We start from the raw sequence: 26386 nt of genomic DNA on the forward strand, positions 1-26386 counted from the left end.
GAGGAAAAAGCAAATGGTCAAGACAAAAGTATAGCAAAGCAGAAGTGTTTTCAAAAATGTTACATAGTGAATAGTATTGAGGCCTTTTTCTTGCCAAAGGGTAGTTCTTACTGGAATACAAAAATAATAGCTTATAAAGTTTCAACAGTCCTTTGGACAGTCCAATCATGTTTTGCAGTCTCACCAGCTCAAGTGAGGAGCATCTCACGTTTTAGGGCTGACCTACCCTGGAATCCCTAAGCCAGACGCAGATACACTCACACCGTCTTTAAAACGCGTACTACAGGTATCATCAGCAATTTAGTCACAGCAGACAGAGCACAGCTACACAACCTGCCTGAGAATATCTGGGTCATAATGCTGCTGGAAAGATCCAAACTCACAGTACATAGCTACACATTGACACTGCCTGGTAGACTAGCTCTGAGGAGTTGAAAAGGCAAAACTAGAGTCTGCTGAAGAAAGAGGTACCTGCAGATGAATCCATAGCACAGGTCCATGCCATTCACTTCCATCAAGCTATTACAAGATCAAAGAGGATGTGAACTGGGGCTAACATGTCTGGAACACCTGGTTCAGCTCCTAGGTCTGCAAAAGGTAACTTACACAATTTAATGCAGGCAGGCAGATACAGGCATCATTAAGTGCTACTACTTGCAAAAGCATCTGAGGATATATTCCTATTCATCCCTGTTACTGCAATAATTATTGAAATAGACTTTGCTGTCTGCAAAGCCTCATGGGTCAGAGTTAAGGTGTCTTTGCGGGGTATTTCTGTACAGGTGCAATGAATTATGTACATGTATTGATCTGAGCTGAATGAGGATTTGTTCTTCTTGTAAGTTCTTGTTGATGTACCGCTATGCAACATTTGACATAAGTTAATTAAAAACTGCTTAGTAGTCTTCACACATAGGCTAATGGTGAATACATCTGTAAGACTGAAACCATTACACGGGACAGTTGTTTTGAGCTGGAATGTACTCTTGTAGGTTTGTGACATCCTAGAGAAAGATGAAATATTACTATTTAATTTGAACACTTACACAGTCATGACAATTGTGTATTTTTCATCCCATTTAAAATATTTTAATTATTTCCCATCAATATTTAAATTCTTCTCTTGTTAATGGTTAGTCCCAAAAGAGAATAAAAGGCTCCAGAGGAATAAGGATAGCAATTCATAACCTTCAAGAAAAATCATCTATGGCTTCCAGCTAAGTAAACCAAGCTCTCCTATGATATAATGTGGGCAAGACAATATATCAATGAAGCATGTTTATTCCAAGGATTTAAATGTAAAAGTGTTCCCAAAAATCTAACTTGTCCTTTTATACTTGAAATAACACTTGCTCAGACTAGTCAGAGAAAATAATCTTCTCAGCTTTTAAAAAAACTATCTGAAGCAAAAGATTTCTCTCCCTGCTAGTGATTCAAATGTTGGTGCATTTTTTTATCTAAAATTACTTTTGTTTTGATACTGTTAGATTGATTTCTGGGACATCAGTGAGGAAACAATCTTTGTTTCAATGGTAGGAATCCTCTGAACTACCTGAGCCTGACGAGAGGAGAAAAATAGAGATGCCCAAGTCAAGAAAAGTAGTTCAGTGTAATAGCTAAGCATGTGTTGCAAGCTTTGTTTTTAAACCCACCTTCCTGTCAGATAACATACTCATAAATCCATCAGCACCAGGTCACTGCTGTGTCCCTCTGGGGTGCAAATGTAATTGAAACCTCCCAACAGCCACTCAGAGCTGTTGTTTTCCCACATTTAAAAGGCCAGAGAGGTTAGACTCAACTACACTAATAGATCAGATCAGGCTGGCATTTACACCACCACTGTCTAACTGAAAAGCTCCTTATAAGTCTTACGGGCAAATGTTTTGCTTCTGATTTGCATAGACTTGCCACATGCGCATCCCGATGGCTCTTCCTGTGAGGGTCACAGGAGACGACCCTTTGGAAGAATATGTCAAGAATCAGTTAAAGGTACTTAACATCTGTGGCTTAACAACATTATATTTCATCAGTCAGATTTGATTCTACTTCCCACTGGTGTTTTTCTTTATCCCTCTATCTTCTTGCCATTATTTCTATTCAAAGGAGTAAAGACAACAGATGAAATGCTAAACTGATTTAGGATTTGCAGCTCTAAGAAGAGTTATAGGCAACATCAAGAGTCTGATTTCAGTGTAAGAGAGGATATTTGGATAAATCAGAGATCCCAGAGCAATTCAGCAGCTTGGAACTGCAGATTAAAGAAAGATTTGCCATTATCTCCCAAGAATGGTGAAACACTCTGCATGCAGCTGACCTAGGTATGTTCTTTTTACTTCCCTTCTCTGTTCTTTCCTTTTAATCTTTTTTTAAAGTCATCTTTTTAATTTTTTTTAAGCACCAAAATAGGTGATATCATCATCACAGACTCTAATGCAACTGCAGGAGTATTTGCAGCACAGTGTAGACAAAAGTGGACCAGCTCTCATTGAGCTACATCAGGAAAGGAAAGCAGCTGAGCTGGGACAGCATGGACATCAGCACAGGTCAGCCACCAAATTCAGGAAATTCAGCACAGGTCACTGCTGTGTCCCTCTGGGGTGCAAATGTAATTGAAACCTCCCAACAGCCACTCAGAGCTGCCTTACTGATGTGGACACTCCGAATGGCAAAGTTCTCAGAAAACCAGAATATAAGAGCTCAAAGTAGAAGGCAACAAGCACTGTCTGTGCTAACGGAGTTTTCTACAGGGGACTATTTTGTATACAAAAACTGGAGATGTGCTGAAGCTTTAAAACAGAAGAGAAAAATCCAAACACACAAAGTCAAGTTGATTTCTTCCTGAGGAGAGCAGGAGGTGGAATGGTGGTGCCTGCAAACCTGCCTGGGCAGCAATGTCTGCTGTGCCCCTGAGGGCAGCAGTGTGAAATTGCCCGCTACACCACAGGACAACGGACTCGACAATTTGCAGTCCTACTCAGTTGCACTCTGCTGATAGTGCTGGATGAAAATATATTTATCCACATAACCACAGCTAAAGCTGCTGCAATTCTGCAGCTTGTGTGGACCTTTCTCCAACAAATGCCCTCTTAAAATTGCAGGAGTGGAGTCTTGCCACCACACCATGCCAGTGCCTATGCCTCCCACACCTCCGAAATGAGCCAGCAGTGCACAGCCAGAGAGCAAGAAACACACAAACTTTATTTGAAAGTTCTTTTTAATAATTTTTTACACAGCTGAGTAAAATTCTTTGGGATATTTAATCTCTCTTTGTTACTGGGAAGCACCTGCCAGAACAATACGGCGCAGCCTCCCAAGGCAGGTGATGTCAGGGCTGGCAATGCTTATGTCTGACATTCTCCAGGCAGGATATTTCAGGCTGATGCTGATACGTTGAGATGTTATAGCCAAATCATCTGTATCAATTCTGTGTTAATTCTCTCTTCAACAGGTGGTGGGTCAAGAAATTACAGGAAGTCAAGTGGCCCCATCTCCTACATGGTTATTGGGTCAAAACTGAGTGATCACTCTGCTGACTCAAGTATATGAGGAAAGAGCAAAATCCCAGTCACTCAAACATATAACAACAGTTAAAAGTGAAAGCAGAGTTTGGCTAATTAAGTAATGAGGAAAAAAGCACACTTATTTTTCATTCAAGTTCTACAAGTCTTTGCTGCTGGATGATAGACCATAAAAACTCATTAGAAAGCCTTATTTTAATTCTGAGAAAATTACTGTAATATTTGCCTATGGACTTGAGTAAGTGATTTTCTTAATTTATCCAGGTGAAAGAAAGGACTAAACTGTAAGTGATAAAAGTAATGAAAATCAAGAATTTCCACTGCACTATTTCAATTTATCCTGACCATCCTTGGCTCCACACTTGCCCCAAGCCATACTGCTCTACCTACCTTTGCTTCCATCACTGCTCTGCTCTGTAAAATCAACAGCTAACTCCTAAGATCACTCACAAGCTAAAAATCCCTATATGAACAACATTAGCACACTTCAGGGCACCAGCCAGCTCTGATGGCTGTGAGTGAGAGGAAACTCCTTTATAGCACAATGTAGTTTCTTGCATCTTCCCTGTAGCATTTGATATTGGATACTGCCACTGGCAGTGCACCGGAGAGAATGATGGAGAGAATGACTGCCAGTTTTATCTGCATCTGTCGAAAAGCACTGCTTAAAATATGCACCCTTAATTGTTGTGCCAGTAGCCTTCTGGAATCCTACAGGGATGTACTACCCAGAAGAACGATACGGTGTGTCAAATAACCAACTTCCCGCTGAATAAAAGCTATCTTCAGAAAGGTATTAAAAAGTAATGCTGGATACCAGACACAGCTATGCTTACTTTTTCATCTGCACACTACTTGCGTCATTCACAAACAAATGCCTAGTGCTGCACAACCAAAGCAACTCTGGAGAACAGACTCTGTCCTATTCAACCCAGTGTATAATGGTCAAAGTTACCAGCCAGCTTCCTAACCCAGCCTCCTCATCCCTACTGTATCCCCTTAAAAAGCACGAGGAAAAGATCTTTTCTCCTCTACATAAAAGGAAAAGTTTGCAGTGGTCAGAAACAGATAAAAAAAGGTTTTAACTTTGAAACTGACTGGCTTGAGTGTGTGAACATTAATCAGAAATAAGTAAGAAATATAAAGGTATGTATTGCACTGTTGGCCTGGACCATGCTCCAATGTTAATTACTGCCAAACATACTCACTAAAATAGGAAATGCCTCAAAGATGAGGCTCTCAGAGCCAAAAGAAGGAGTCAAGGCAACAAGGGTAAAAAACAAGCATAAAGAAAATTCAAGGGTATGAAAAAAGTGGTAATTTACTCCTGGGAATAAGGGAAGAGTGAAGCAGAGCGTGCTCAGGGTCTGTGATGAAAGAGCTTCAATGACTCCCCCTTCCTTTCCACTCATCCAGTCCTGACAGGCAGGGACAAAATGAATAAAAATCAAAACCACTGAAGAAAAAGGAGAAACAGCACTTTTCATTAGCTTTCATAACCAACAATGTGGTGGGAGTCCCTGGAGAAGTGGTGTAGTGTGCGATATCCTGGACACAGAGCTGCAGTCCGTGCTCGTGGACCGGGTGAAAGTCATTTAGAGGCAGGACAGAGTGAGCAACCAGTTAAATGCAAAACCAAAAGATCAAACAAATAGGCAGGTCTGGAATCTTAAAAATCAACCAGCTGCTTTATTGGGAATCAATTTTGCTCCCTTAGGAAAGAAATAAGATAATGGAAAGACTTAGATCCGGTAAGGAGCCCTTCTCCTGAATTCAGTACAGGAGGGCAGCATTAAAGGACACCTTCTGGCAGTGACTTGGAATAAAAATGGCCAAACCCAGGTTGAGATGGAACAAAAGCAGACAGCACATTTCTGTGCTATCACTGAAATGAACAGTCTTAATTTATGTGATCAATTCGTCTGCCTCTCAGACACAGTATTTCTCTTTAACATCACCCTCTGTTTCAAATAAGATCATTTTCCTTCTTTCTTTACAAAAATCCAGGTTCTGCTTTTCTACTGCTTCAATCAAGCCTTGTCCTATCACTTTTTTAGGTCAATTCCTCCACTATCACCACTTGTCCTGATCTTCTCATAGCTTTCCATCCAACACCACTATCGAACCAATGCTACTTTAGAATTAGCCATAAAACAGCACAGCAAGCAAAACAGTGACTTCAGGATGTCTGAAGCTACCTCTTTTCCCCCTTCCTTGCTTGCTTCCACACCCCCTTGCATCTGCTGGATCACCACCACATGCCCACTTGGTCCATCTCCTTTCCAGGCTGGAGAGTCCTGGTCTGTTTTACTCAATCACCAAAAGTTACATACACACCTGGTGACACACTTGTTTTCTTACAACTGAGGTCAGTACTTTCCCTCCTCAAGATCAAGTCTGAAATATGACTGAAACTGAAACAACATTCCCCAGCCTCCCTGATTAGGGTTTGTCCATGAGAAGCCAAGACCTCACTGCACGTGATGCCCTACAAACACCCCCCAGCCCAGCTCAGCTTTAGGGGCAACAGCATCCATCAGAAATGTGTCAAAAGTACTGGTATGTTCTGAAAGGGTCAAAACAAAGATGATAAAGGTTTTATGTTCAAGACTTTCACTTATTATTTTGAGTCTCCTTGCAGCAGGCATGAGTCAGGAAAGATCTCCTTCCAAGGCTCGACCTCATTAAACTGCAACAATTTCACTGAACATTCATTCGGTTCTCTGTGCTTTTTGCCCTTTTTGGCAGGAAGAGGTGCTTTTGATAGCTTGTCTGTTTAATAAGGAAATTCCTCAGAGGGTCTTTGCTGAGAACATACGAAAATCCACTGACAGCTGCTGTGATGGTTGCTCATTTTTGGGTGAACACATTGTATTTAGACGGGAAGCAGTTGAGGAAAAGGTACAATTTATTAAAAACAGGCTCAGTTCCAAAACTCACATTACAGTACAACACATGGCACAGAAACAACACACATCCAGTGTAGCTACCTGCATGGACAGGCAACCCCAAATCCCCACTATTAGGAGAGCCTGGCACAGGAGCTGCAATTACACCCGGGGAGAACAGGACCTAGAATACTTGCAGTCTTTCAGAACTACAATGCTGTGATAAATTCCTTTTTTGAAAGACACATCCTGCTTTTCCACATGGCGCAAAGTGAAGCCAAACCTTTGCATTCCTTTTTACATCTTTAAAGCAGCTGTCAGACAGCAAGCTGTCTCTCTGAAGGACTCACACGATCCCTCACACCACAGCATCTATGTAACATAACTATTTTTACAGCATCTTTAGGAAAGATTTCTTCCAGCTTACAGGAGGGGAAACTGAGTCAGAAACCCACTCCGTGATTTTGCTTAGTTCTCCCCACTGTAGAGCAGGATGATGATCACTCTGGCTCTTATAGAGCCCCCAGAACTTATCTCATTGAAAAACGTTTGTACATTGTCCCATCCACTCCAGCAGTGAGGTGGAGGTGGAATTTTGGCCCACTCCCCACCCTGGTGGCTACAGCTGCCACCACAGGCAGTCTCTCCTCTACTGCTCTTCTTCTACCCCCACGGAGGCTGCATGGCTTTGGTGGGACTATTTGTGTACATTACAGCCTATGAATCCCTGTGGGCACTGACAGTGCTATAAAATGTACACCTCCCTTTGGGCAGAGAAAGGACCTAGTGTACCCTGCTGGGCACCACTGCTGCCTAGAGCTGCAGCTCACCCCACACAAGGTTAGTGCTCCAAACACACAGCCCCCCTCTCTTCAAGAAGCCAGTACAGAAAGCCTCTGAAGCGGGTTCATAAAGCACCTGATGTCAGCCTACACAAAACAGCAACAAAATGGTCGCTTCCAAAAAACAGTTGCTATAAAAAAAATTATGAGATTTTTGTCATCCACTTCAGAAATTCCCACTACCAGGTGGTGACTATTTTACTCGCTTTACAAAAGCACAGGAACTCCCACCTCCCCCCTTCCCTGCCCGTGTCAGCAGGCTCTCTGGGATGTTTTCATGTACACCCACATTTGTCTTTTCCTGATATTACAGAAACATTTTGTTTTGCTCTTTTCATATGCTACATTCCAAAGTGTTTCTGTCAACAGTGAGCTGCATCCCCGGCACAAACTCATTTGTGTAGTCAACTGGTAGGCAGCCATCAAATCCCACATACAGCCAGAGCCTGGTGGTAAAGAGTATCAGCGCAAAGCAGTGACACACCACAAGGACACAGACACACGTGTGCCTCTCCAGCTCTCACTGGGAAGCCTTTTTTGTCCACCTGAAGCCCCACATAAACCCCTAATGTGCAAAATAAAATTGCAATGAAATTTCATGTGGGTTCACCTACAGATGTGCGCCTCAACTGCTTGGTGATGCAGATCTTAGAGTGCCTGGCTGCTGTACCACCAGCGCCATGAACACTGATAGTTAATGTTAACATAGATGGAGGAACTGGTCACTGGTCACAGCTGATGAGAAAGTCAAGAGTTTTTAAGCACTTAGAAACTAAGCCCTGGCTGCTGCACTGAACACAAGATCTTCAGCTGGGGCACCAAACCATGGAGTGGGCAGAGAAGCAGTCCTTGCCTGGAAGAGGTAGTACTTTGCATTTTTTTCACAATTAGAAAACTCAGCAGTGGCTGAGTGGATTTATATCTGAAGTATCAAAAAGAATATTTTTTTCTGCCTCTAGAGAAAATAGCATCCAAATTTTAATTTTTATTGAAGCAAGTGTAGAGAGCAGTCTAGAATGAAATTGCCATCTGAATCTTAATTATACCTTCACATTGAAACACTGTAGTGAATTACATGTAAGATTAAAAAAAAGGAGTGATATTAACATATAATGAGCCTCATCAATTACTATGGATCAGGAAAAGTAGCCCTCATATTATTGAAATAGTTTAATTTGCATGACTGGGTGATTCAGATTCTTCTTGGTCATTCATTCAAATCTCCCAAGAAGTCATAGCCACAGAGAAATGTCCCGTAGCAGGCTCGGCCTTAAATAACTAAATTAAATACACTGTTAGTTACTCTCTCATTTTGCAGCAGGGAAATTGAAGAGATTTCCTACAGTAAGTCTAGGGGGGAACACAGATCTTTAGCCATTACTGAGCTAACTGTATATGTATATAAAATTAGTATGATTTTTATAGTGCAGCAGAATGTAAAATGATTTGCATATGAGCTTAGCTTCTCACAGACTGAGGCTCAGTCCCATGCTTGAAATAGGAAATATATTTTAGCAGTATAGCAAGAGATGGACTTAAGGATAGAGATCAGTGTTCCCATCATTCGTACAGGAGCCCAATAACTAATAAACCACCCAGATAACAACTAAACTATACTCAGAACTACGGTTGTGTGTGCACTCAGGTTTAGTCCCAGCTTAGCCACTGACATATCTGGGAATACAAAAGCACATACAAGGGAACTCACTTTAAGATGTTTCCTCCACTTCTGTCAATTTTTGGCTTTTCTCGGCCATCCTTGGGAGTTTTCTCCAGCTTTAACTGCATTGGTTGATGGTGACAAATAGCAGGATGACAAGTACAAAGATACAAGTCAGGAGCTGCTCAGCATTGCTTGGACATAGCATTTATCCTCTCTACTTTAATATTCTTCCTCAAGAGTTACATTATTTCCCCGCTTTGCAGGGACATTGGGAAAATCCATTTAATATTGTTGAGCAGTTTAAGATGTTGAATGAATATCGATCACTGAGCTCATTCTGACTTTAGTACCATATACATACGTAGGACAATCTTCAAGACACTTTTGATGATCAGCACTGACCAATTATATTTAATGAAAACTAGCTTAGAAACACACTGGAGTCAGGTATCATTCATTCATTTCCAGATTCAATCAGCAAAGGAGCGCGGGAAAGTTTGTTTTTTTTTTCTGCAGATTAAAGGTTGAATCTGCTTTGAAAATTAATCACCTGCTGTCATGAAAGTCCTCCAAGAAGCAAACTGATGGATTGGCATCAGGCTGACTCACAATAAACAGATACCTACATGCCTGCAAGGACTTGTAAAGATTAAGGATGGAAAGTGATTTTCAGAAGTACACGGAGCACCTGTCATGAGTAATGACTTGAGGAAAACAAAGGCAAAATCTTAATTTTAAAATGCACTGTGGAGTGTTTATTAAAGAATGGGGCAGGGATAAACTTCCAAAGGAAGTTCTGAAAATTTCATCACTTGCAACTGGATATAAATGAACCAGAAAAAGCACCCGAGAACATACTATCAGGTGCACTCATATTTTGGCAGACAGATCATTTAGATAACTTACAAAGCTCCTTTCCCACCTAATAGTCCCTGAAGGCCCATAGCTGGAATTATTACAAGCCCCGGTCCAGCAAGGCCCTCACTGAGCCTGGGTATTAGCAGGGAAGAGAAGTGGGGAGGAAGGAACGACATGTCCTTGGGACACCAACATTTCTCACAAACACAACCCAACCATGCACTATGACCCCCTTCTCCCCCATGCTCCTACCTCAGTCACCCTGCACAGAAAAGAACCTGCAGTCCTTTACTGACTTTAAAAACTATATATCTGACAAAGTGACTGCCTGGCCATGTCCTGGATTTAAATCGAGAGATGGCAGGACATTCAAAACATCCCTATGTATCCCTTGTGGTCCACAGGCATCCTTCTGCCCTCCTTGTCACTGGTGTCCCAGCGATGCCCTTGTTGTGGGCAGCATGATAACAAAGATCGGATAATGACTCCAATTAAGAGGTGTGAATGTCATTCCACTCCCCCAGCTCTCTTCCAGGTCACTATGAATGTGTTTGAAAACTACTGGCACAGCAATTTAACGATAATTCAGATTTAATTTGCACTCTGTCATCTCTGTTTTTTCTATAGGCTTTAATAGTTTAATTTAACAGTCTTAAGCACTGTCTATATTACCGAGACATAATGTGTATTTCAGATTTGAGCAGCTGCATGGCACAAAATAATATTTCACGTTTATATTGTGCCTTTCATGCCGAAGATGCTGAAAAATGCCTTGATTACTATATCCACACAAGAATCAATTCATCCATCACTGAAATGCAGCCACTGTGAGGTTGGAAACCTCATCAGTCTTTAATAATTTAGGCAAAATAGAGCAGAATATTCCACTGAAATGAGGAGGGAAGTTGAGCAGGTAAAATTAAGTTATCCAAAACTGCAGTTGGGCAGGGCTGTCTGATATGTTCACCCTCATGACAGGAAGTTTTTTACGACTCTCAGATATCTAATCAAAAGGCAGTACCTACAGGGTCAGTTTCCCTTACACCAATATCAGTTTATTATGGGTCAAGAGAAGGAAAGTTCTACCATCTGCTGCACGGCTCAGCAACAATCTGATGCCAATCAGAACTAACCCTTGCAAAGACAAAGAAGCAGTGAAATGATTCTCAAAGTTTGTCACTCTAGCACTGCCCAGCTGAGATCCTTCAAGCTGGTAGGAAGACACCCATTGATGTTGCTGTGCTCTGAATCAGGCCCTAATGAAGCCCAGCCCTGCTCTGCCTCTCAGCCCCACGCCTGTAGCATCACCAGCTGCCAATTTTCTAACTGAAAGTCTGTCCAGGGAGAGCAGTGTCTCAGTGAGCGCTCCGCTCAATCTCTCAACGATCGGCGTAGGAGAGATCTCTTACACACATAGATGGAAACCATCTGGTGATGAATCTGGCTCTGAAAGAGGAGTCTCACTTGCTTTAGCTGCCCCACGACCCCTACTCTGACCAGTGGAAAGCCATGGTGTTACAACCTCTTACCAAGAAGTCATGTTCTCCAGGCCCTGGCAGCCATGGAAGGTGGTGCTTTCCCATGTAGTATTCCAGCTAAAGCTTTGTCACACTGGCGCATTTTTCGTGACAGTGATCCAGGGACCAAGAAAAGTAACAAGGAAGTGGGTGGGTGGAGAACAAATGTGTCAAGCTTAATGAAGATTCTCCCTATTTTCAAGTGCATTATCATCCATGTTCATCACTTATTAAAAGGCTTTCATTTATAAAGCCTTTAAAGCCCAGTTTAATAACCTGCAATCATTACTCGAATCACAAAATTTGCTTTTTATTATATTGTGTAAATGAAGCACTGTAGCATTTAATGTAAATTATTTTTTCCTATTCCTCTTTTATCAATGTTTTTAAAGTATTATGATCAGGTGTTTTTCTCAATCTCCCCTAAAAATGCACTGCACAATACCTGTGGCCCAAAGTAATGCTATTCCTAGGATTTGAAGACAGCAATGAAAGAACAAAGATAATAAACCAGCCTTTCCTGCATGCTTGCTGCCTCTGAGGTTTCTAACTGTGCTGTTCAGACCATTCTCCCTCCCCAGGGAAAAACCTGAGGTCCCCTTATATCCAGGAGACATAAAACGGAATTTGTTCATTATTAATACACCATCTCCGAGAGGCTTTCTTTTTTTCCATCAAAGTATAAATTCTGCAATGGAATTTATATACGTGCAAACTGAGCACACTGCACTGTCCATGGGGTCATCTGGCATGACGGGTAAGGGCATGGTAACAAACCATCAGTAAGATTTGCAGCTGGGGACTTGTCACGAGTTGTGGGCATTTCAGGCCACTGAGAAAGATATCTGCCATTTAATGGAAGGAGGACTTCCCAGGGACTGTGCCTTACTGAGCTGCCAGAATGCCAGTAGGGGCAGCCCCCTGCCTGCATAGATGGCACAGAAGTGTTTATCAGCCCAAAGTCTAGTACGTGCTCTCCCAGTGTGTATCAGCGCATCCTGAAACCAAATTATGCCTTTGCAGACCCAATGGGACGCAGGTCTCATGTCCATCACCAAGGCCAGTCTTTCACAGAGAAAAAAATGAAAACATTAAAACACCTGGAGTAAAAATAAAACAGGAAGAAAATTAAACACTGGAAACTGATCAAAACTGCAAAGCTGAGAGATGTGGATCCAAAATTTGGAGCAATTCTAATCAGGGTTTTGGTTCTGGCTCATCTGTAATTGAAATGAAGTACAAATCTGCCTGAGACAGGCAACAATCTCAGCTGTTTCCGAGATCTGGCTTTCATTAATTTCATTAACATCTTAAATGCATTCTTATTGCTTGTTCTTATGCTGAAGAGCAAGCGAAATGACAACACACCATGAGCCAGTTTATCTTTGTCTTCACAGAGCAGCAGATGCTCTATCAGTCTCAGGGGCACGCAGACCCCTTGCACGGAAAATGGCAACGAAGAGAGCTGTGCAAGTGTGGAAATCTTTGGCCTGAAAAATAAATTGGAACTAGCACTTTGATCAGTCCTTCATGCACTTTGGGGAGCTGCACCAGCATTATTAGTATTAATCAGTGTGACAATCTCAAGTTACACTTTGCCAGTCCTGTTCCAGAAAAAGTCAAAAACACAGAACTTGTATGGAGCTCTCTCAAGTACCTGTGCTCTGGCAGGTCAGGTCTGGGAATCCTGCAGAAGGTTTACAGCCCTTCCTGAAGCTCATGGAGGGAGAAATATCACAGACCAAGTTCCTGTTCAGTGGTATGCTTTAAGCATGCTCTAGATGGATGTGTGACCCAGGGTATAATGCCATTTCTTCCCTTCAATTCAGGTATTTAAGAACAAGGTGAAAATGGGAATTGGGAGGCTGGTTCCTCATGTCTCTGAAACAAAGCTGCAGCAGCCAATGGGATGAATTTCCCATGTGTTCCCCCCGCTGTGCAGGTGTTACAACCCCAACCTGTGTGGCAGAACAGGCAGTGTGTGCCCACAGCCCCAGCAATCACATTGTGGACTGTGCCCCACTTGACAAGCAGGACTGGCAGAGGCAAGAGAAACCTTGTGCTCACCAAAGCCAAATCCAGCAGGGCTCCAGGGCACACACCACTGTTTGGGAGGGGGAAGGAAGCCACTTTCAACCTATGTAGTCTATCAGGGCACAGAAACTCTGGAAAAACTTTTAATCAACTTTCCCTTGATCTAAACAACTTTGCCAGACTTATCTCTCCTCTAGAGCAACGCAAGTCACCAACAGAGCGACTAGAGGGTGCTACAACATATATGGGCCTCGGACTCCGTCCTCCTGGCATTCAGAAATTGCTGGCATAAATTAACTGTTCAGTTCTTTGATGATGCTGATTTGCTTCACTTGGCATAAGCAGATATTTTGCTACAAGAGAGACGATACTTTCTGAGACCTGTCATCCACGGGTTTTCAAATCCACTGGCATGTTTAATAGCAAAAAAGATGAAAGACAAAAATAGCTTTGTACAGATAAAGACCTCTGTGTCACAAATGAAAATTCAGTTTAATTAGGCCAACTCACATACATTATATTCCTCCCATAAAACTTAATATCACCTAAAAATTCCCATCAAATGCAAATTTTCCTCAGTGATTTATTTGTGCAATTGTGAGATGGAGAGAAAGCACACAAAGCAGTGGGAGCTGCAGGCTGAAGTAAACAGTGTTGTCAGAATATGCAAAACAAGGGAAGAACACAAAAAAAGAGAGAGAGAAGGAAGGGACAAACATTCTCTGGCTGGAAAGTTATTGAGTGTTTAGAACCAAAGGGGAGTGGAAAGCTTGGAGAGGAATTTCTACACGTAACCTACAGACTCTACCCTATCTCCACTTCCAGCATCTCTCCCATTTAGCTAACAGATGAAAAATCTTTTTGGGGGTAGATGTAGGGTTAGATTTGTGGTTTTAAAGGTCATTGCCTAAAATCAGCACCACAGTGATGAGAAAGGAGCTTTGCAGTTGGTTGGCTTCGGCATATCCCACACTTTGAGGAGCGCTGGCAGTGAGGTAATCCCCTAGGAATGTGTGTGCGGTTGGATGGCTGTGAAAAGAGAGCGGTCAGCTACCAAAGCTCTGTGCTGAATATTCACGTCACACACACACAATCATTTTTCTTGTTAAGTATTGAGAAGAATGGGAACATTATAAATGCAGTATCTTTTTTGGCTACAAGTTTAGCTGCTTTAAAAAGATCTCCCTCCCTGCTCCTCCACTCCACCAGCTGTGCTCCACCTCCATTCCCAAACCAAATCTGCACACACTTAATTTTTTAAGACATAAAATACCAGGGGGAAAATTAAACACAACTGAAATAAAGCCAAAGAGTAAGAAGTTTAAAAGATGACGATGCAACAAACTATTATAAGCATTTCAAGGTCACTTGTCTATCTAAAAATGACACCTTATTGCACACATAACCCCATGCCACGTGATTGGGTTAGATCCATATCCATATCCAAAGCAAGTGTTTTCCTCTCTACATGTCGAAGAGTCATTACAGCCACAACATATGAGTTTGCCTTGCCACTGCCAGGTACTGTTGATAGTACTGGTTGTTGAAAATATCTTTATTTGCTCGAAGTCCTTATCAATTTGTTTCAGGGAGATAGAGTAAGTGAGGACTGGGCATCCCAGCCTGAAATCAAGCACACCATGGAAAGTTTCCCACTCATTTTGGTGAGTTTTGAATCAAGACCTAAGCAAGAAAAAATGAAATATAATGCTTCCAGTCACTTTTCTGATTATTTCCCAATAAGGCTAGACAAATAACCTTCCCTTTTTTTTTTCCTTCCTGTTTCAAATGGCCTTCCATTGGCATTTATCTGTCCACTTTCATAAGTACTTGCTCACCTTCAGCTTAGCTCAGTGGGCTAGTGCTCACACAGTTTGCCTGCACAGAAGCAAGACAATGGCACCTCACATTAATTTTCAAATTAATGGTATCTACAAAAAAAAAAAAGAGAGAATTAGACCAATCATGTCTCATTTGAAAATAATATTTTTGTATTTTCTTTAAAAAGTTGCAGATACTTGCACTCACAAGACTAGATTAAGTTTCTAGGTCACCAGACTCCTGATTATGAGATGATTAGCTTGAATGACACATTTAAATGCCAATCTCTTTTCTTGCAGGAAACAAACAGTTCAAACATGCAATTCTTGATCCACTCTAGTACCTTTAAACCTATTATTTAAAAAAAAAAAAAAGAGAAAGAAGGGTGGTGAAAAGTTGCCAATCCACTTCAAAGCTTCTGCTATATTTGTGGGTAAGCAAAGTCCAAAAAGCATTAATGCATCTGCTCAGAGAGATGAAAACTCACTGGGAACAAACTTTCTGGAACTAAGCAGCAAAAGACTCAAACAGATGCTCTGACCAGGGGCCAGAATGCAAATTTACTTCAAATGTTTTACAAGTTTTAGCCTTCAACTTCTAAACATGCATATAGAAATGTCTTTGTGGCTGTAACTAATTTCAGCACAGAGGTCTTCAACAACATGGCGCTGGGGAAGGTCCTGGATGGTGTCTGGTACCATTTACTTCCAGCTGAGGATTGCCCCACAGTGTAACTCCTCTCCCTCAGGAGATACTAACTCTCCACAGATACTAAATGACCAAGCCTTAAAATCCTACTGTGTTCTACTAACTCAAAGCCCTCCGCTTTACCAGTGGGAAAAGTGAGGTACAGTGCCACCAAGAGACTCTGAGGTACAATTCTCTCATCTGTTGGGGAATTTAAGTCCCATATGAGACCACACCTTAACACTGTCTCCAAGTATTTCACAACAGGATGTGAACTGCCCACTTTATACAAGAAGGACCACTTTTTCACACTCTGTTAATGAAGGGCATTAACTCACATAGACAAAAGGTGCTTTCTGGGTTTCTATCTCTACCACCATGACCACAGCAAAGTCTGCTCATGCTTCAACTTCCAGAATGGCTGTCCCCACTGGAATTTCTACAAATGGTCCATCTCCCATGCAAGGTATCCAGAAAGCTGATTTAAAAATTGTCCATCTGAAATTATGTTCTCAATTTCAAGACTGCCCTAATTACACATGTTTAGAAAGAGACAATCAGGGGCAGTGGTTAAAAAATTACACTACTAAAAAGTTATTTTCCTTTCAACTATCTTATCAAGTTCTTTAATACCTTCTGCTGTTGGTGAAATGATCCTCCATTAACATTTCAATTTATTATTGCTGCTCCATTAATGAGACCACAAAAAATGGAAATGAGGCCTATAAATATGCTAAGAGTTAAAGTCACGAATCGTAACAGTGTGCGCACTTTATGAGTAATGTTTCGGTACCGCTGGCATTGAAAACAGCATGGAAGGATGGCTCTGCAGCATAAGCATCTGGCTTAACAAACAACACCTCAAAAAGCCCGAACAAAAAACCACCACAATTCCTGAAGCTATAGGTTAAAATATCAGTGGAGTCAACCCAGTCTTAACCCCAGCTGCCAAATTCCATGTGGTTCATCATTAACATGTCTTTGGAGGACTTTCTCAGTGAAGGTCACTGCTAAGCTTCACAAAGCAAATTCTGCAGGAGGAAGGATCTGTTTCCAAGTCCTTTGTTAACAAACCCTCTCTCCATGTTAATATCTGCTTATTGCCACCACACCCAGTGCGGGGGGATATTGATTCTCTTGACAGTGCCTCAGGTCCTCCAGAAAAAAAGAGCAGGCTACAAATAGAGAATTCCAGTCTTGGGAACCACATTAAGATTCACTTCAGAAATAAGTTTATTGCCAGGTAGCCTTTTAGATCCATCAGGCTCCCACAGTTCCTCTGCTAATCTTTTCTCCAACAAACAGTGAATATCCTCCATGGGTCAAGAAATATCCTTATGCAAATGGCATTATTGCAACTTGCATTTTCAATTATTAATATTCCACTTCTCATCTTACAAATGTTTTCCGAAAAGGAGGAAAGTAGTGGCTTGTTCCCCCAGGAACAAAAACACAAAATGCAATACCTTGCTAAGCCAGGAAAGGAATGGTCCTTTCAGCACAGAGATGCCATATCATGCTAGCAACATTTTTGTTTCTGCATTTCATTTCTCTCTAGTGATTAAAAATGATCAATTCTACCTCCTTCTCTGAGCATAGCTGACAGCACTACGCTTACACCAAATGAAATGTGTAGCCACACTTTCACTAGCACTATCATCTTGCAAGGAACAAACTTATAATTATAACATTAATTTTGTGATTTGTTTTCCAGGAAGCTCAGATTTCGTGACAGGGACCATCTCTGTTCTAAGGGCCCGCTATGTCAGTTAAAAGAGAACACTGCAGTCCACTCTTCCTTTAAGCATTAACAAAAGAAATGGTCTACATTAGCCAGTTTTCCACAGCAACAATAGTAGGTTTGAAAAAAAAACCAGACATCCTCAGTAAGATGAAATAAAACAAAAACATAAAAAGCAAACCATTTAATGAGAGCACAGGCTATTTCAATAAATCTAGTTATTTGATAAGCAGACTGCCACTTTCAGCCTTTTATCATCTGTGAAAACGCATGATGGATCTTCTCTATTTGCTTACAATTTCAGACCTTCTCTTTCTGATCAACATTAGCATTTTGCTCCAGTGCCTCTAAGGACATGGACTGCTAGCAACCAGCCAGATTCCACCTTTCAGGAAGAGTCTAAACACTGACAACACAGGCATGGCTCAGTGGCGTATACATATGGCACACAGACTGGGTAGTTCGAGGCTGTTAAATATTCTTCCTCTTCTGAGTTCGCCTAAAGGGAAGGAAAACGGCTCCTGCTGAGAGGGTATGTACATAAAGCTGTAACAAACATTTAATTTTAGCTGCTCTGAAACAGAATTAGTCTGTGCATTCCGAACTGCCAGTTCCTACTGCAGCTGCTCAAAAGAGGTGGCTTTGGAGGGTTATTGATTCCCATATTAATGGTCAGCCTCCCTCACATTGCTGAAATATAGGCTCCCAAGTGTGTTTCAGTCTTCCTTTCCCACATCTTTTTCAATTCTTCCATTATAAGCAGATAAAGTCATTATTTGGCTGAAAAGGACCTCAGTCCAACACAGGCTCACAATTCTTTATCTAGCTTTATGATTCAACCACACATTTTTCCTTCTATGTAAAAAAAAACTTGTTCAAAAAAACCCCTAGAAAATAAATTAAAATGTACTGCAAGTTCGAGGGAAACTGCTGAAATGGCTACATCCTGTGTGCACTGTTTGTTTGTGCTGAACCAGTTAGCAGTGAAAGGCTCAGATATGATTCTTAAACTAGGCTGGTGAAAAACGTTTCACTCTCCAGCAGAGTTGATTTGAAAGGATTATTCCTCTGCTACACTTTGAGAGGGCAGTGCTGCCAGATGTCGGGAATTTAAAAGCACTTTATCCAAATCATAAGGTATCATATGAAATCAGGTTTACCTCATATACCATGTAGCCTCTTTCTATCCTTTTGCTGAAGTTTAGGTACTAAACTTAGAGGTACTACCAGAACAGCCACAAAAAACTCCATGGAGATTTGAAACCGCTTGAACTGGAGCAAAGCAGAAGTTACTCCGGCAAACTCAGCTCTTAGCACTGAAGTTTATCTCATTTATGCTGGCTAAGGATCTAACTCTACCATCTACAGATTGAAAGATGCTAAAAAAAGGCTATTTTTAAATGCTTTACCAAATATAAAAGATGTGATTGAAACGTAGGCAGAGATTCATCTCCCCCTACTTTATTCACCTGAAAGCTGGGCTAGCCTAGGCACCAAGGCACTTGGTACATCAGCGGGAGGAGACCAGCAGTCCCAAAGGTCAGCTCTTGCCACGTGTGGGAAGGCCCTTCTGGTGAGTCACCCTCTGGAAATGCTCATCTCCTTCCCCCATTACACACCAAAACTGGATTATGACAGATTGTCCCAATCAATTGTAACAAAATAGTATGATAGTTATGCAAAATCCTAATCCTCCTCTTTTTCTCCCTCACTATTTTTGTGCCAGCATGAATCCCTTGACTTCTGCAAGGTTACTCAGACTCAAATCCATTGAGTAATAATACTCTTCATAAAGCCATGTTCACCTGGACTGAAAGCTGCTGAGGATACTGATTTCAGTTGTCCTAACTTCTTCAGAAAAGGTGCCCAAAAAGCAAGAGACTCACAGATCGTCCTTTACACAAGGCCTTTCATTCTTTTCATCCAGGTTTTACTTCAACAAGAAGTTTGGTTTGACACAAAACAACTCTACCACAAAACAACTGAGAAATTCAAATTGCTGTAGCAGCTCCTCACCACAGGATGAACTGCCCTAGATGTGGGGCAAAAGTAGATATTGTTCACACTTCACTGCAACACTTACAGTGAATTTTGCTGAAGTTTTTGAGAGTTAATAAGCTGCCTGCTTCCTTTCAGTCTGCAACAGTGCCAATGCTGTATAGAGAGATGTACAGAAACAGTATCTGATCTAAAGCTAGAAACTAAAGCGCTTACTTCTCCTCATCTGGTGAAGAATTCAGTAAGCCTCTTAAGCACATAGTTGAAACCACAGTAAGGACAGTATAGTCCTTACTAGAATTGAAGGATCAGGAAGAAAGCAAGAAACAAGAGGAAAACAAGTTGTTAAACAGAGTATGCTTGGAGAGAGCTCTAACCAAAGGTGTAGGTCCCTTAGCAGACACTGCAGCACTCACCAGCAGGAAATACTTCATACAGGGAACAGCCTGGGACTGTGCCTATTCTTGACTCAGTTGGAGCTGCAATTCCACCTTCGAGCACCTCTCTCTTCCCCATCTGCAAAACGGTGATAACTCCTTATGAATAAAAATCAGTAGATGGAAGTTAAGCCTTATCCTCCATATCTTCAGGCAGGCAATACCTCAGGGAAATCGGTATGGGATTTCCCAGCCAAAAGGTTAGAGGACAGAGCCCAAAGCTGTGGGACAAAGCTTGCATAAGAAGAATGAGGTGACCCAAGTGCAGTTGCCCTTCATGTATCTCCAGAGCAGTGCAAAGTAATTCCCAAGTTTATTGTTGCAAAGCAAAGCTGAGATATATTGCTCCTCTACAAACACAAACATTTCATCAGAGGACATCAAGACAAGTTTTGCCTTTGTTTTGCCTTTCCTAACTTAAAAAGGTATCCCCCAAATAAACAAATTCCCTTCAAACACGCTGCTTCCACCTGGAGCTAGCCTCTGCAGCAGCTATCGTTTTGCTCCAATATGGTAAGCATCTTCCCTTCCCCCTCCTCTCCCCTTTCCTACCTGGGGAATTCAGCTGCTTGCAGAAAAACTTGAAAAGAGAAAAAAGGAATTAAAAAGTTGGCTTTCACAGCCTAGAAATAAGAACTAAAAAAAAAGTGAAACCGTATGCCTTGTCCCTGGTGGCTCTGGGACTTGGAGCCAAACCAAGGCCATGAAAACAGAATATTGCTCTTTGTTAACAATAAATAAATAAATAAAGGACTACTCGCTCCTGCCCTTTGGGAAATGTTTTCTAAGGAGGAAGAAATTCCCTGTGGAGTTTATTATGTGCAGAAGGGATGTGTGCCTCCTAGGGAAAAGCAGTGGGGGTAGTTTTTCTCTTGGTGATTTCTTTCCCGCCTTTCTACTACTTTTTTGTTCATTTTGCAAGTCTCACTCCCCTCCTTTCTGCAATAAGTGAAGCCACACAAAGGAACATGCAGGTAATTCGGCCACTCAAAACTACACAGCATCTCCTTTCCTATATAAACGATCAGTGTGTGGCCTGGGTTTCATTTGCAACTGTAAATGAAACAGGCCTACAACTGTGTTCATAATCCTCCTTAATTGAATTTCTGTGACAAAACCCAGACAAAATTATTACCCTCAAGTTAACAGTTTGTACGAAGTAGCCAAGGGTTCCTGGGAAGCTTTAAAACAAATGCAGGACAAAACTGGATACCACAAAGTAGTTGTTTGGTGCTGGTACCATTTGTTTGAAACGGAGGTTTCCCTAGAGGAATAAGGTCATTTTAATATGAAGGACAGGCTAGGAATTCAAGACATGCTAAAAAGCAGGTGAGAATTAAATAAACAGCAGAAGAGCTTGGATGTAAACCAGCACGTGCTACTCACACCACAGCTACTGGAAGGAGGTGTTGGGCTGTCCTGGCTTTTTGAAGGGCAGCATCATTCACAACTTGGTGTGGCTAATGGGAGAGTTTCACAAATCCAGGAGGACTCGAAGCAGCTGTTTGGTTTGTGCTGAAGTTCACACTCCATTGAAAGGGGTATCTACTTTAAAGTCCTCATGTAATAATTTCCTTCAACTAGATCACCAGTTATATAGTAAATATGCAGAGCCTTAGTAATGATGTCAGGCTGCTGGTAAAATATCTAGACCTACTTTTAAAATGTGAGAACCACTGCTAAATGGAAGCAAGGATACAAAAAGGGCACTGTCCTGCAGGGCACTGTCCTGCAGGGCACTCCCATTGCTTGCAGGAGAAGAGAATTAAAGCCTTCCCTATTGCCCAAATTTAGTGTTTGTTTTTCTTTCAGATGACACATATGTTTTCTTGAAGGATTGGGCAAAGCTGATGTGAACAGAGATGTCTGTTTGCAACAGCTAATTTTGTGTGTCATATGCCATGTACTTGGGCTGACACCCTATTTCACCCCAAAGTACCATGTTTTAGTCATCTCTGTATCAGCTGGTAACTAAAGCAAACCAGCAAAGCTATCAGAGATCAAAGCAGATTCTTTATGCTTCAGTTTACAGAGTTGATGAGAGCAGAGAAAACCGTGTCATCTCAAGGCAATGCCTGCCTGGTTACCGCCCCACACGCTCACAGAAGTTAATAAATATCCTTTCCATTTTAACCAGAAGGCAAGGCTACAAGGGAATGGGGAAGGCTGAGGTAATGGAGATAGAAATCCTATAGTTCCTCATCATGCGCCTATGCCTTGCGTGTTCCCCAGCCCTCTTGCAGGCAGGGAGTTGATGGAAATTTAGGGGTAGAGGAGGCTGGCAGGGCCTCATGTTAGAATTCCCTCCAAGTAAAATATTGCTATAGGTGATTAAGTGAGCAATACTGTTCAGAGACAGGCAGGCAGAGGCCAGAACTCATTTCCACAGAGCTCCATGCCACTGAAGGACCGTGGGTCTCTGTCCCCCCCCTCAGCTGCAAGGCAAAGCTGGAATAATGAGGGACCTCAGAAGAGTTTCCAGGAGACATGTCCTCTCCCAGGGATGCAGTGGGGTAACAACCAGGTGCTACTGCCTTCTTCAGTGTCTCTGCTGTGCCAAATGTTTCAGCCTTAACATCTGGCTTTGAGAGATTGCTCATTAGCCCTTGGGTCCTGTGCCACTTCAAGTAACCTTTTAAGAATAACTTTTTATAGCCCCACTTTTTATAGCTTGTGTGCTCTGTTTTACCTCAGGCCACAAGTTAAACACACTGAACACTGGGGCAAGAAATAAACAACAGAAATAAATAGATACATATGCACATGTCTACAACCCCCCCTACACACACATACACAATCAGGGCCAAAGATCAACGTTTTCAGGAAAAGGTATGAGGGCACAAATTCATCACAGTTGCTTGTTGCTGGTGGCAAAGGAAAGAAAAAAGAACATTTAAAAGGGTGATGAAATGTTTCAAGAAAAAGCAATATATTTTTATGTACTTGTAAAATCCATTGGCAATGACTTTTCTGGCTAATTGGTTTCATCTTATTAAACTAAAAAGCTATTTGTAAAATACAGACATATTCAAGCAAAAGTCCAATTTCTCCACCAAAAGCCAATATGCCATTTCAAAGAAGAAAATTAAGCAATACAACCAGTTTCCACTAGCCTGAAAGCACAGCACTTGGTATAGGGAAGAGAAATGGATTGAGTGCTTGACTTTTCTAAAATGCCCTTTGGAAAAACTGTGTTGCTCATTTACCCCAAAACTGCCGTCCTCTTTCTCCCTGGCCCTCTGAAAATGGATGAATATTTTGGCCCAAAGATGGACTGATTTATAAATCAACATTCTGCTGTCACGTTCAACTTCTTCCCCTTTATTAGACCACTCTTCTTCTCAATAAATAGTCCCTCTGTCTCACTAGCCAAAGAACTGCCAATGGGACCCTGATTTTACAGAAGAATAGACTCAGCTTTACCAATGGAAAAGGGCCTCTAATGTACCATGGACACAGCACAGTGAAGCATGGTAATTTCCCTGTGTTAATGATGCTACTTCACAATAAGCAGGAAAACAAAAATCTTTAATAGCTAAATGACACCCAGTCCTTCTGCAGCCTGTTGAATTCAAAATCTGTGGAAGCAAAACCCAACAACCTTTAAGAGATGAGCTAAAACTGGCTGCAACGTTCTTTTTCCCCCCCAAAATTCCTGATCTGCATTGAATCACTAGAATGAGTGATTTGGTGCAGGGAGCAGGACAGAAAAAACAAACCAAGTGTTTCAGAATGTTTTAGCAACTTAAAAGCAAGGGATATTAGTGGAGAAATATTAATGAACATATATGTAAATATTTTTGGACGTACTATACACCTGCATGATTTTGTGCAAAATACCACTGTAAAGCAAGACTAAACTATAACTACATATTTTCTCTTTTTTAGGTAAAAAAAAGGAAGTCATTAATGTGGGAAGGACAGAGGGGCAGTCTGCATGTGCCATTGCTTACTTCTGAAGATGCTCCAGTTCCACAAAGCATTGAGCTCTTGAGTGCTAAGACAATCCCAAGAAACGCCTTCAACCACAGTCCTCATAAGAAAGCTTTTCACTTCTTACAGCAGGGTTCCCTAGGCTGCCTGGCCACACAAAACACTGATTGCTTTGGCCAGTCAAAACGTTGTTGCTTTGAAAGTCAATCTTCAAATACAGCACATTAAGTTACTCAGTGGGAGAAATTCTGCTCTCATATTTGGCCAGACGCAACAGGCTTTAATGACATTATTTGGAGGGCACCAGAAGGAATCAGAGATCATAAGCAATCATATGGTACGTTTGGTAATCCTTTGGCACTGTTGAAAAGTTGGAAATAGACTTAAACATAGCATTATGAAAAAAAGATGAACAATATTTACAACATTGCTCATACAAAAAAAGGCTTCTATGGTATTATTCAAGGGCAGAGGGAGAGATTTGTCAGCCAGTTGCAGTTCTGTAGATTTTGTAGCTGTCTGATTGGCACACTGCATATGTTCCTTGTCCAAAAATTTCTGGTATGGCTGTGCAAAGCAGGAACAGGACTTGAATTCAAGAGGGCTGCAGGAAGGCAGAATTGCTGAGAATTTAGGACCAAGACATTTCAATCACAGAATCACACAGAATCAAAGAATCATCTAGGTTGGAAAAGACCTCTAAGGTCATCAAGTCCAACCTCTGACTGATCTCCAACTTGTCAACTAGAACATGGCACTGAGTACCATGTCCAGTAGTTTCCTGAACAACTCCAAGGATGGTGACTCTACCACCTCCCTGGGCAGTCAATTCCAATGCAACGCTTGTCCAGGCATTCTTCAATTCATGATGTTCAACACTTAACAAACCCTGACGTCTCTATTGCAATTATGTGACAGCTTTTGCTACAGAGTGTTTAGGGTGTTGTTTTGGTGGTTGCTGTGGAGTTTATCAGCTGATTGTCTTACACTGTCTTATGAAATTATGTGCTTACCACAGGAAAAGTCGGTCAACCCAGGTGGAAAAGAAGTACCTGAAGACTCTCTAAATACCTGTTTATTCAATCTGGAGTAGCACTCAAGGGGAGTTCTAAAATCTTCAAGCCAAATGCCACACCCTACATATTAAAAATTCTCCAAAATGTTGTATTATTAAGCCTTTCTTTACTAATGTGCCTGTTTCAACTACAAAACATGTTCTAAAAATCCCACCAGATGTGTGTACCAATGGCTGGCTCAACATTTTATTTGCAGAAAATGTGGCTATGGCACTAGCAACCAGGCTTTGGGAGAGACATAAGCAAAGCGGCATTTTGATATCCCTTATACACCAAACAATTTACTGTAATTTTAAATATTACCATTTTCTGAATGAATAGTTTTGATACCTTTCATCTTGAGTGTTGCAGACCTTGCCAAGTTGAGACCACGATACTTATAAGCAATTTATCAGCAAAACCATGGCTGACTCTTCAGAGACCTGATATTTGAGACCTGTCCAGGCTATTTCACTGAGAAGCCAAGGAGCCAAGGAAAGACTCCCAGCTGTGACCCACCACAAGTGCTTCTCCAGCGGGGCATTTAATCTCCCCCTCAGGCCTTGCCCAAAGCTGCTTGGCAGGATGAAAAAGGCATGTTGCCTTCCAGAGGCTGAATGCAAAACAAACCTCATCCCTGGGGCAAAATTTACACCTCCAGCAGAATTAGCAGAGATGCTCTTCCAGACACCACACGTCTCAGATGGGCCAGGGCAGGAAACCAGGAGAGCTCTCAGTGCCAGCAATGAATAGCCATCCCCTCATCCTGCCCAGCAAGCACAGTACCATCCCCTCCCTTGGGGCAGCAGAAGCAGTCGAAGCAAACCCAGAGGCAGAGACAGAGCAGGTTCACAGGCCACAGACACCTTTTACTGAGGCCAGGGAGATCCCTGTGCTCAAAGCTTTGAGCCTGTCAGTGATCACATCAAGGCAGGCCTGACACCACCCTTGCACTTGTCTAAAGCAACAGCAGTGCAATAAAAGTCATGTGAACAGAAAGGATGGAAAGGACCTCGCACAGCACAGTTTCTTCTGTTGGTGTATCTCTTGATATCAAACTGCTTATGTGAACAGTACTGCTCATGTACAGGGTTGCCAATACCCATACAAGGTGCTTGTCATAGCAACTTGAGTAACATCCATGATTCTCCCTCTAGATTTTGCGAGATGAGTGTACTCATGAAATAATTAGATCTATTAATTCTAAAATAGTGGCATCTCTTTTCCTTGCTACTTTTCAGGCACATATAGCCACCAGTGTGTGCAGCTATTGAGTGCAAACTACAGTTCCTAGAGAAAAATGGCCTTCTTTTATTGATTAAATTACAAATTCCAATGCTGAATGATTGAGTTATATGATAACACCTGACGAAAGGCCATTGAAATAAACGAAA

General features: G+C 41.7%; 1 protein-coding gene across 5 annotated transcripts in view; it reads right to left on the reverse strand.

The window, feature by feature from the left end:
• Positions 1-26386, reverse strand: part of SEMA5B (semaphorin 5B) — a 208555-nt gene that overhangs the window by 161222 nt on the left and 20947 nt on the right. Inside the window, exon 4 of one of the 5 annotated variants that reach the window (XM_017823571.1) lies at positions 19984-20083. The exons of the other annotated variants lie outside the window; for them this stretch is intronic. The gene's annotated coding sequence lies outside the window, so the exon portion shown is untranslated. The remainder of the gene's footprint in view (positions 1-19983; positions 20084-26386) is intronic. 5 annotated transcript variants of the gene reach the window in all.

Source organism: Lepidothrix coronata, unplaced genomic scaffold (assembly GCF_001604755.1).
Source record: "Lepidothrix coronata isolate B3197 unplaced genomic scaffold, Lepidothrix_coronata-1.0 Scaffold103, whole genome shotgun sequence".
Taxonomy (NCBI): domain Eukaryota; kingdom Metazoa; phylum Chordata; class Aves; order Passeriformes; family Pipridae; genus Lepidothrix; species Lepidothrix coronata.